At 40.2% G+C, this 11,462-nt stretch overlaps 1 long non-coding RNA gene across 1 annotated transcript; it reads right to left on the bottom strand.

The window, feature by feature from the left end:
* Nucleotides 1-2,787: 2,787 nt before the first annotated feature.
* Nucleotides 2,788-4,734, bottom strand: LOC113021682 (uncharacterized). Its single transcript, XR_003272338.2, has 2 exons — nt 3,680-4,734; nt 2,788-2,924 (listed from the first exon to the last, which is right to left on the bottom strand). It is a non-coding gene; the product is annotated as an uncharacterized LOC113021682 (long non-coding RNA).
* Nucleotides 4,735-11,462: the final 6,728 nt, after the last annotated feature.

Raw genomic sequence — 11,462 nt, 5'->3', positions numbered from 1 at the left:
TTTAAAAAATCTCCGTTTTCGGTGATTCGAAACGCCGTTTACGCCTGGACGAAACAGCTGCGTTTTCAAAAATACCCATGTAGGTGTGGACGTAGCGTAAAAGAGTTAGTAGTTTATTTTATTACTACCTGTAATTTATTGCAGATTACTTGTATTTGCTTAATTGTTTACTAAATGTTTGAGGTGTGAAATAAACCGCAATGGAGCAAAATATGGGTGCGTGTGGTTGGAGGATGTGTTTGCGCGAACATTTTTCTCGTAAAACAAAGGGGGGGGGGGGCTAGCAAAATAAGTTTGGGAACCACTGTTCTAATTGATTTACTGATTTGAGTTTGCATGCTGTGCTTCTGATTTTTTAATTCTTCTTGATGTTTCAGGGAATAGCATCTGAAAGCAAACACGAAAAAAGTGATATTTTTTTCCCACGTACGTTCATGAATAAGGTCAAAAAAGTGCATAACAGTCATTTCCTGCCTCTCGAAAGTGCTCTGCTCTCTTGATGATCTCTGAACCTAAAGTGTGTTTTAATGGGATTCATGACTCCCATTTCGCTTTCATCTTAATCGACTGTTTGTTCCTTATGCTTTGATTTACTTTTTCTCTTTATTCTATAACCTTTTATCATAAACAAAGAGTGTGGAGCCCGTGCACACACTTCAAAGGCAGGGAAGCACTCATACAAACACACATGGATTCAAGATTAGTCTACAGAAATCAGGGTTTGTTGGGTCTCAACAGAAATGTCATGGTGAGTCGTAACCTTTACTGGAGCACGTTATCTGCTCTGATAGCGTGGCCAGACCGGGACGGGGACCTACGCGATGCGATTGGATTTGAAAGGTCCCCATCCCAGTCATGCCCACCGGCTATCTTGCCTCCACAGTTCAGCAACACCAGCATAACGGCATGCCGCAAAGTTTCAAGGATCTGATCTGTCCTGCTGCATCTACATCTCCCTGCCCCTAATTAATCAGCTGAGGCCGGAGAATAGGAGCTGGGTCATTCTGTGTTTGAGCGGAGAGGATGTATGACGTGAGGAAGCGTGACACAGAAAGGGATAGCAGTGAAAGAAATCAGTTCGACATTTCTCAGCTGCTCTTTTTTTTTTTTTTTGCTTAAATGTGGGAGTGGGATATGAGAAGCTGTTGAGAGAAAAGATGGATGGGATAGGTGTTATTAAATGCAGATCTGTTTAGAGAAGTGCTGACATGTGTATCTGTCACTTTGGGTCATGAGTTATGAAAGTGACAATGCCACCTCTTTGCTTAAACCAGAGAGATCCGAGGATGTCCTTGATGTCAGCTTGGATAGACAAATGGATATCTACATTTCATAAACCACGCTACATTTTTAAAAAGGAAGCCATAGGGGTGATGATCTGTCTTTTTTTTTTTGTCACATTCATTATTAAAACAGCTACAGAGAGTAAAATGTGGTGACATAATTAGCGGGATTGTTGCAAAGCAAAGATCTGAGTCCAGCTCAGGTCATACTGCAGTTTAAAGACAACTGCACCTTCAAATATTTAAGCTGCCATTCACAATTTAATTAAAACTGCTCCTGCCTGCCACACACACACACACACACACACACACACACACACACACACACACACACACACACACACACACACACCTTTTAGCCTGACGGTGAGGTGCAGAAGGTTTCAGGCGTGTGTAAGAGTTTCAAAATAAGAGCTCTCAATGTGATGCAGAAGATTAGTTAGTTGACCACAACCACGTCCAAAAAAATAAAAAATAAAAGCCTTGGTTTAAAGATGCTTTAGTCACACATTTTCAAACAACAACAACAACAAAAAGCCTCCAGTTGTATGCATAAAGGCACTGGGATCTCTATTAAAGACCAGTAAACTACAGAAAATGACAAATCTCCCCTCAAAAAAGAAAAGAAAATGTCCATAGTTAGTTCTATAAACTTAAAAACATGATAAGAGTAAATATAACGTTTAACAATAGTTAGGTTTTCAAATTAAAAACCCTGGACTACCTGAAGAGGAATCTATTCTATCAAAATAAAACTCTCCAGTTATTATCGGATGTTTTAAAGAAGCTTTAATGCCATGAGCATTTCAAAATAAACTTGTTAAAAATCATTTGAAAAAAAAATACGGATCCTGAAAAGTCACAGACTTTCAAAGTAAAAGCCATCATTGAGTTACAGGAACTTATCAGCATTCTTTAAGGTGCCAGTTCTTTTCAAAATAAAAGTCTTTCATTAAAATTTTTTTATTTATTTACTATATGAGTATTGCCTAGTATCTTCACTCAACTTTTTTTTTTTTTTTTTTTTTTTTTTTTTTTTTTTAAAAAGCTGACCTTTTTAGCAGGAAACAACAGAATCCAGCAGTAGCGACAGTCCCAACACAGTTTCTCCAGAATTTGCACAGTCTTGTTTAAGCGAGTGTTTTGTTCTAGCTTTTGACATATTTCACCTTTAGCTTATTGTCTCAGAGCAATTCACCTTTCAGCCAGGGGAAACTCAAAACACACACAGACTTCAACGTAAATACATGAAACCTCTCACTAGGTTTCAAGGCTAAGTGTCCCAGGATGTTGTCAATGTTTTGTTTTTGCAATCATTTCCCACACTAATGGACAACATCGAAATTATTTGATATATTGATGGTAATAAATTAATGAGAAGCCTCAATATATTAGAATTTGGCCTAATAGATTTCAGGATACCAGGTGTGACTATAGCTACATACAACTTATACATACATACATACAGACTTTTTTTTCTTTATTTTTTTTTTTCAAACCAAACCTGGCATAAATTTGGCCAGTCTTCCCTTGTTGTGTGTTGTCTCCTAGTGCCCCTCTGGACAGCTTCCAGTACTGCTGCTTATTTTAGATCCGTGCCTCTTCTGAACATCTGGACATTTCCAATGAGCTCATGATTGCCTTCAATTTGGGGAAGAAGAGAAAATTACAGGGAGTCAGATCCAACACAACAACATTCAAGTCGTTTACACAGAATGTTCTCCCTTAAATGTAGTAAAATTTTGCATTGATAGTTGTTACGTCCCCTGGCTAGTCTAGGGGGTTGAAGGGACGAACATAAATGTGGATAGAGAAGGAGGAGCCAAGATGGTAAATTTAAAAGGTTTATTTAATACTGGTGATGGGACGTGGGTTCAGACCGAGGTGTAACGTCAGGGAGAGCCAAGGCCAACATAACAAACAAAACATCCCTGACGTAGAAATAAAAGAAACTTACCTAACTCCAAAGAAACAAAATATACAACCTATAACCATAACCTACCTAACAACACATAAACAGGAGAAAACAGGGTGTCAAAACAAAAGGCAGCTCTCCCCTACAAGCAGTCTGAACATGAAACAATAATGCTCACACAAAATACAAAGGCATGCAAGCCTGCACCAGTATGGCAACCAAAATGGCCGGAGGGCTCAGAAGCACAGCTCCACAGGCCTTAAATAGTGCTCTGCTGATTACCAATCAGCCGGACTCTGCACAGCATCCAATCAGGACAGAGGAGGTGGAGCCTGGACAAAACAAAGGGTTAATAGGGAGAAGAGACATCCTCCTGGGGGATGTAACAATAGTCCAAGTTTTGGGAGGATTCACTGTGAATCCTCCCAAACCCTTGAATATCAGTAAAAAACAACAAGCATGCCCCCAGTACTACCCTGACCTGACGCTCCTCATTTGAGGTTGGACACTGGAGGCAGATTTTACTGAAAACTGCAGTACAACTCGAACTCATAGTTAGAAATCCAGCTCTCATCACCAGTGATGACAGTCAACATGAAAGCTGAGTCACTTTGACACAAAAGAGTTATTCTTTCCATCCTCTCAGCTCGAAGCAGTCTGGCCATTCTCTCCTCTGACCTCTGGCATCAACAAAGCATTTTCACTCAGAGAACCGCCGCTCTCTGGATATTCACTCTTTTTGGGATCATTCTCTACAAACCCTAGACTTGGTTATGCAGGAAAATCCCAGCAGAATAGCAGTTTCTGAAATACTTAAACAAGCCTGTCTGGCACCAACAACCGTTGCACATTCAAAATCAACGTTCTTCCCCACTCGGTTTGAACTTCAGCAGGTCGGCTTGACCATGTCTACATTTCTAAAGGGCTTGAGCTACTGTGACGTGATTGGCTGGCTAGATATTTGCATTAACAAGCAGTGAAACAGCTGTGCCAGATGAAGTACTAAGTGAGAATATATTATTGAGTATGCTAAAACAAGGCCACGTGTTTTCATCAACACTTTGGCAGAAAACCTTGTCCATGCCACCATCAAATTATGAGGGGATATAACAGCTTCTCCCACTGGTTGTTTCTATTAGAAACTTGTGAACAGTTTGATAGAGTTTCATGGCGGTGAAAGAATCAGTCACCCTGTTAGTCCCGGTCTTTTGTACTCAGCTCCACCCTGAAGTGAAAAGCTCAAGGTGAAAGCAGACCGTAAAATTAGTTGATCCTTTAAAAGCTGTCTTCTGTTGCTGACTTGGTGAGACAGATTCTGCACAATATAGATTATATCCTCTAAAAATCTAATTGTACACAACTACATGTGAGACTTTCCTTTGACTAAAGAGCTTCTGACTTTTACTTACTTTTGGTTTTGAACAGCCTCTTTTGGGAAGGCCAGAATTTTAGAGCGGCACAGTTTATGTATATCTAAGCTTATTCCATTTAAATCATCTCTTATTTTTAAATCAGCTTTTAGGAAAGAGTCATTAATACAAGATTATCTTCTTCTTTGGCGCTCATGCCTGATTTGCCAGGATTCCATATTTCACCTCTGACTGTGGCCATAAGTGTTGGCCTGCTGTCCACCACGGGTGAAAGCGTTGACACTCTGAGATAAAGTATGGCTCAGGTTAGTGTCACAGCAGGGGGCAGTAGTGAATAGTGTTTCTGCTGGGAGTCTGTACCAAGATGCCTCTTCTTTTTTTTTTCCAGTATTTCTGGGCGAGGTCATAAGTCTGTTGTTTTTTTGATGTTGTTTTTTTGCTGGTGAGTGCCGAGTGTCTTCTGTTGGCAGAAAATCTGGTGTAATAAGTGGTATTGTGTGCTCGATATGTAGATGACAAAAAACTGACTGATAGGACATAGTATTCAGCATAAATTGATTTTTTTTTAAAGACATGGGTAAAGAAAGGGGAAATTTACACTACAAAGACGTGTGAAGTGTTAATTTTGAGAACTGTTCTTTTCAAACAGTTTGCTCCATGTTGTATTAGTTCCACATTTATTTTTCATGAATTATGCTGAAGATGAGGATTATACCATCAGGTGGTCTTTTTTCTTTTTCCATGGTCTTCTACCCCCCCAGTTTGCTTGAATTGCAGCTTTCATTGGTTCAGTGGAGCAGTGTGGCTCCACAGGGTGACATTCGCCTGGCGCGCTGTTGTTCTTGGGCGTTGCTAAACGGCAGCTCCTGGGCTGCTCAGCCAGTGTCGAAATTCTTCAATTCTGCACCTGTTTCCTAGACAACTGACATTTAAAGGGGCGGCTCTGGTTATTGACTGTTTGCCCTTGACCCGCACTCGGCTTTAGCTTAAAAAACTGTTTGTTTCAACCTGTGACTGTTTGAGTTTTTCTCTGTAAAGTTGTTGTCAAATCACAGCCGACTGCAGCAGATGTGGCTGAAAGCTGCATTTGAACTATTTGGGTGGAGCAACTTGGGGGGGGATTACACACACGAGCATTGACTTTGCCTTGTCTCCAGCGCTTTAATTCAAAAACAGCTTTCCACTGAGAATGCTTTTGAGTCATAGTTTAAGCTTAATGTGGGAAATCAGCCTAAATGAGCAGTGAAATGAGCAAACTCCAAACGCTATGCTGCCAAAATCAGTTGGCGGCAAAGCACTTGTGTAGGTGTAGCTGTGGATTCACATGAGTGACTGAAAAACAGGTTTATGTAGACACTGGCACCCTACAGTGCAACTGCCACACCACCAAATTAAAATTAAACCACCTAAGATGAGTGTAGAGGAGAATGTTTTCCTCCCTCCTTCTCCTCTGATCTCTGGTGGAGTCCTCCTTGAATGCTCTTTTATGTTATCAACAGAGAGCCTGATGTCTCAATCTGGCAACTCATCTCTTGTTTCCCAGTGATGGTTAGGGTGAAATTATTCACTAGCAGGTAAAACCAGCAAAAATAATGGGATTCCTCACCTCGAAATAGCAGAACAGATTTTGTGTCTGAAACCAGATATTTTAAGAGCTGCATGGAAATGAACAACTAAAGGAAATAGATACAAATTTCACTTATGCTGGAAAAAATGGTAAAGTATGTAAATTTGTAATTCATTGCATGCAGCGGGGTAGTAGCTCTAAGCAGAACATTAATGGGTCCACTCAAAGGAGACCGCTTTTATAAGGGACTGGTCCAAAATAGGAAAAGATAAAGTGCTTTTAAAGATGGAGTTTTTGTTATCCAACAGATTTTGACTTGCCTAAAATATGCCAGTCACAGCTCTCGCATACTCAACATATTCACAACAAGATTCACTTCAAATTTCATTGTCAAGGAAATCAAAATTAAGTTACCATTACCACTACTAGAACCATTAAACACAACAAACACATAACGAGATTATATAAATCTGTTAAAATAAGTCTGGATAAGAGGTTAAGGAGATGGGTGGAAGCAGATTGTTGTAGTTCAGTCCATAATTTGTTGTACAAAGACACAATTAAGTATCTTTCCTTCTGTATGCCACCAGACTGGATTGTAAATCAAACAATCGATGTGATTAAAGTGCAGACTCTCAGCAGACTTTTAATTTAAGTGGTTTAACAAAAAATCTTTTTTTGAAATAGCTGTTTGGAATTGCAGCAATTTTTGGACACAGACTCAAAAAACAGGGTGCAATTGACAAAACTTGCATCTTTGTCCAACAAATTTTGGATTTATGGTAAGTGTACGTGTATCAGAGGACACCGAAGTTGCCTAGTGTAACAGTGTAAAGTGTCCTGGATGGTGCAGGATTACACACACACACACACACACACACACACACACACACACACACACACACACACACACACACACACACACACGGAATGCATAAAACTGTACAAGATCAACATGACCCTAAGAATCAGGAACTCAATGAGAATGTGGTGAACAGCACTAGAGACCAACTTTAAGCCAATCGCACAAGTCAACATCAAGTGTGGGATTTACCAAGGAGATGCTCTGTCCCCACTGCTGTTCTTCATAGGCTTGAACCCACTCATTGAGGTCATTGACTGATTACGGATACAGACTATGGAATGGAGCAATCTTCAGCCACCTCCTCTACCTGCATGACATCAAGCGGTCCTGATGTTGCTGTCATGCGGTATCGCTACGTTTGTCACTACGGCCGTCTTTCTCTGCTTGTCCACCACTAGTATGTCCGGTTGGTTAGCCATCATAGTTTTATCTGTCTGTATCTGAAAGTCCCACAGGATCTTAGCTCGGTCATTCTCGGTCTAACCTCTCATATTTACATTAAACAACATAAAATATAACACTACAAACCTTAAAATAGCCCATTAGACTCAAACAATAATCAACTAAATAATGTATGACAGTAGGCTTTTTGAAATTTTTTTGGTAGTGTGCTATTTTGACTTAAAGCCGATCTTCTCCATTACCAGCTGTAACACACTGCTGCCTTGCAAATCTGTGAGCCAGTTTAAGAAGGCTGAACTGTGACCCACGATTCTGACAGAGTGATCACATCAAAACAAGAAGTGGGTTCTTGTATTTTTCAGTTGTTAATCAGCGATCAATGTAGAAATATCTGAAGCCTTTAATTCTGTTTAATTAGAATTACATAATTCCCATTATTCTTTTCTTTTTCACATTATCAAACCAATTTCAAGGCCTTAGTTATGGTTGTACAGAGAACAAAGAGAAGAGATTGTTTCTTTTTAATTCTAGTCTTTTTTTTTCTATAGAAAGTTGGATTTAAAGACTTATTAAATAGTTTGGATGGTTACAATAGATCAGACCCAATTTCAGTTCTGCACTTGTAACATCCTGTGAAATGTCTGCAGGTGAAGATATTTTTAGCGTTTGAAAAGTCAGCTGTATTTCAGACTTTGATCAAATGATTCAGTTACATTTGCTGTACCATGTTAACCCTGAATATTACCCTACCGTGCTTGAGGGATTTCTCTCTTTGTAGTCATTAAACTCTATTGACAGCATACTGAATGAACACTGATAAATATTTGAGCTAACTGGTTTTAGAAGCAGCTTTTGTGACATATTCAGTCTTTTTTGGGGGGAGTTCACAGTCAGGACATCACAGCTCAAGACGCTCAAAATAAACAGAAAAAGCCAATTTATTGAGTCGCTTCTTAGCTGCTACAATGCTTATTCATAAATTTCTAATTGCAGCAGGCAAAAGTTAATTAGACTAGAGGACTTAGACCTGTATGAAAATTAGTGCTGGTGTCATCACAAAGGGGTCTTATAGGTTTAGTCAGTAAATACTGTCTCGGGTCACACTGGTCTGTGAGTTTAGTCGATGTTCTTGACTTCTAAATAGATCAAGCAAATAAATGAAGACTAAAGAAGCAGGTTATATAAGATGCCTCACATCTGTTTACATTCTTCTTCATTTTGTGTCAGAAAAAGATTCATGCAGTTGGTACAGATGTTGTGTTCAAGGTGCAAATCTGTTTGTTTTTTTTTCACAAAAGTTTCATGTCTCAGAAATAAGGCCATTTAAGGAGCCCCTCATGTCATGTGCTGCTACAATGCTCAAATCTTCTTTTGATGCCATGTGCAATTCCATCAAAGGCCATCAGTGCAGTACAATATTGTCATCTGGATAAAGGACTATGTGAAGTTGAGGGGAGATGGCTGAAAGCAGATGGACAAATGGAGCAGTGGACACACATTCAGTCCAACTTACACCCCCTGACAAAAGCTTTCAAGGTCACTAAGATGAAAAAGCCAAACCAAAATCTTGAAGTCCCACTTTTGCCTTTCCCTCACAAACAGCACCTCCATTCATTTCTTTGTTTTTTCCCCCCCCTTTCTTTCTTTTTCTGTCTCTTTCGCTCTCCTCTCCCTGCATCGTCTCCCTGATCGGGCGGCAGACAGCGTGTAAGTGCTCTAACCCAGAGAAGTCTCCAGGAGCTCTTGTGATTGGCTGTGCTCTGCAGCACTGTTCACAATCGATTAAGGCACGGTGAGCTCCCGTTAACAGCTTTTCTCTGCTGCTCCTGTGGCTTTGATACCGTCACACAGACTCCAACTTCGCCCTTAACCCTTCAACCGCTGTCCTCTCTTTTTCTCTTTGTCTCTTTCACGTTTTCTCTTTAAACTTTTACCTTCATTTTCAAAGCCCCAGACTCCCCCCCCCCCCCCCCCCCCCCCCAACTCTATTGGCCCTCAAAGACATTTCTTATAACTCTCACTCCAGGCTTGTGTTATCCCCCCACCCTTGAGTTCTTACTCTTAAGTCACTTAGAGCCTCTTCTACCCTCACTCACCTTGTGCTGTCATCTGAAATTTCACTCACAGTTCTCCGCTCAGGGGAAAAGCTCAAAAGATAGACAGAACTGGAGATAGAAGAAAGATGGAGCTCTTTAAATGTAATAATACAACTGTTGCCAGACCCTACAGATGGTCTTGTTCATAATATTGGCTAACTAAGGATGTCATGATGGGTTTTTCCGAGCCAGAAGTTACCAAGTTTGGATGAGAGGTTGGAGAGCCAAGTTATCAGCTAACACCAGCGAGCTTGGTTAGCAAACAGCATCTTTTTTTCCTGCCATGTTATTCTGTCTTTAAAACTTCTTATTACACAATAATCCCACAGCATATGAAACTCAAATGAAGAACACAGGAAGAGTAAATGTTCAAAATCTCTTTAACCCTGGAGAACCCATGGGGTCAGAGCCGACCCCATTGGTTTTCTAGGGAAACCATGGGGTCAAATTTGACCCCATGGGTTCTCCAGGGTTAATTTAGGCTGATGTTATGCACAGCTCAGCAAATAAACCAGGAAAGGAGAAAGCCACAGGCAAAAAGTTTAAAGATGAGGAGAGAAACTAGAAATAGTGAAAATCTGAGGAATACAAAATTTGCTGGACTGGAGTGACTGATGAGTAACTTGACAATTTGACAGGAAACAAAGGGTAGCAGGAGCAGTAGTGTGTCTAAAAAAATGTGAATATTATGAATATCCTGGTAGGTGGCCGAGCTGACTTTGGACTTGATGAAACACAATGCACAGACCACCACCAAAACCAGCAGGTGACACGAGCACCCAAAATCATCACAGCCGCAGAAACTTCAAACTGGACTTCAAACACTTTGTATTTTGTGCCTCATCTCTTTTTCTCCGGACTTTGGGACTCTGGTTTCCAAATGAAATGCAAAATTTGCTTTCATCTGAAAAGAGGACTTTGAACAATTGAGCAACAGCCCAGAGAAGATGCTTCTAATGTGGTCTCTGGTTCAGAAGTGGATTGATATTATGAATGCCGCAGCTGTAGCCCCTTTCCTGGAAACACCTGTGCGTGCGTAACAGCTCCTGATGCAAGCACGCTAACCTCAGTCAACTCCCTGGAACAGCCAGCCTATTCAGCAGCGACCTTCTGTGGCTTGTGGAGGGTGCTGATGATTGTCATCTGCACAGCCATCAAGTTAGCACACTTCCCCGTAATTGCAGTTGTGTTTACTGAACTAGGCGAGAGATATGTGGTATTTATACTGGTGATTTACTCTGACTGAAAACTACATATTTAAATAATTTGAGATACTGGTTTTCTGATTTTCTATATAAAAGCTTACCTTTTTTGAATTAAGTTGCAGAGAATTATTTTTCTTTTTTTCCTTGTGCATTAGTATGTACACACTAACAGGAATGACTGGATAATGCAACACGGGTGATACTAACTGTGGTGGGACAGACCATAGCAACAAAAGGTAGAAACAGAAACAAAGGCTACAAGCAAAGCTAACAGCGATAAAACAGGGTGAGCAAAAACGAAACAGCAACTGACAGAAGTAGCTCAAATCCATGAACCATGACAGCACCAGTAGTGCAGACAGTGACATTTCTGGAAAGAAAATTTCCTTTTAAAAACAAAACATTGGTCTGTTTCTAATGTCAAAAAATTTGTAGCTGTCTCATTCCCAACCTCAAATGCATCCAACACCTTTGGGATCAGTTGAGGCAGATTGTGAGCCAGGATTTTTTGGCAAGCATTTGTGGTTCTTGAGGGTAAAAGGGATAAAAAAAACAACAAAAAAACCCTGCTGCCAGTTTCTAAAACGATGTAGAAAATCCCCTTAAAGTGCAAAGTTTGAAGAAAAAAAATTGCGCAACAACAGTCTCTGGATGAGATGTTTAGAAATCAGATATGGATACAGTGCTTTCGTATCCACAGGCTTCTGGCCAAAATAAAATTTCACATTATGTTTAAAATCATTTGTTTAGTACTTCTCT

This window comes from Astatotilapia calliptera, chromosome 5, assembly GCF_964374335.1.
Source record: "Astatotilapia calliptera chromosome 5, fAstCal68.1, whole genome shotgun sequence".
Taxonomy (NCBI): domain Eukaryota; kingdom Metazoa; phylum Chordata; class Actinopteri; order Cichliformes; family Cichlidae; genus Astatotilapia; species Astatotilapia calliptera.
Note: the sequence above shows the minus strand (reverse complement) of the source record. Positions and strands in the feature narration are given on the sequence as shown.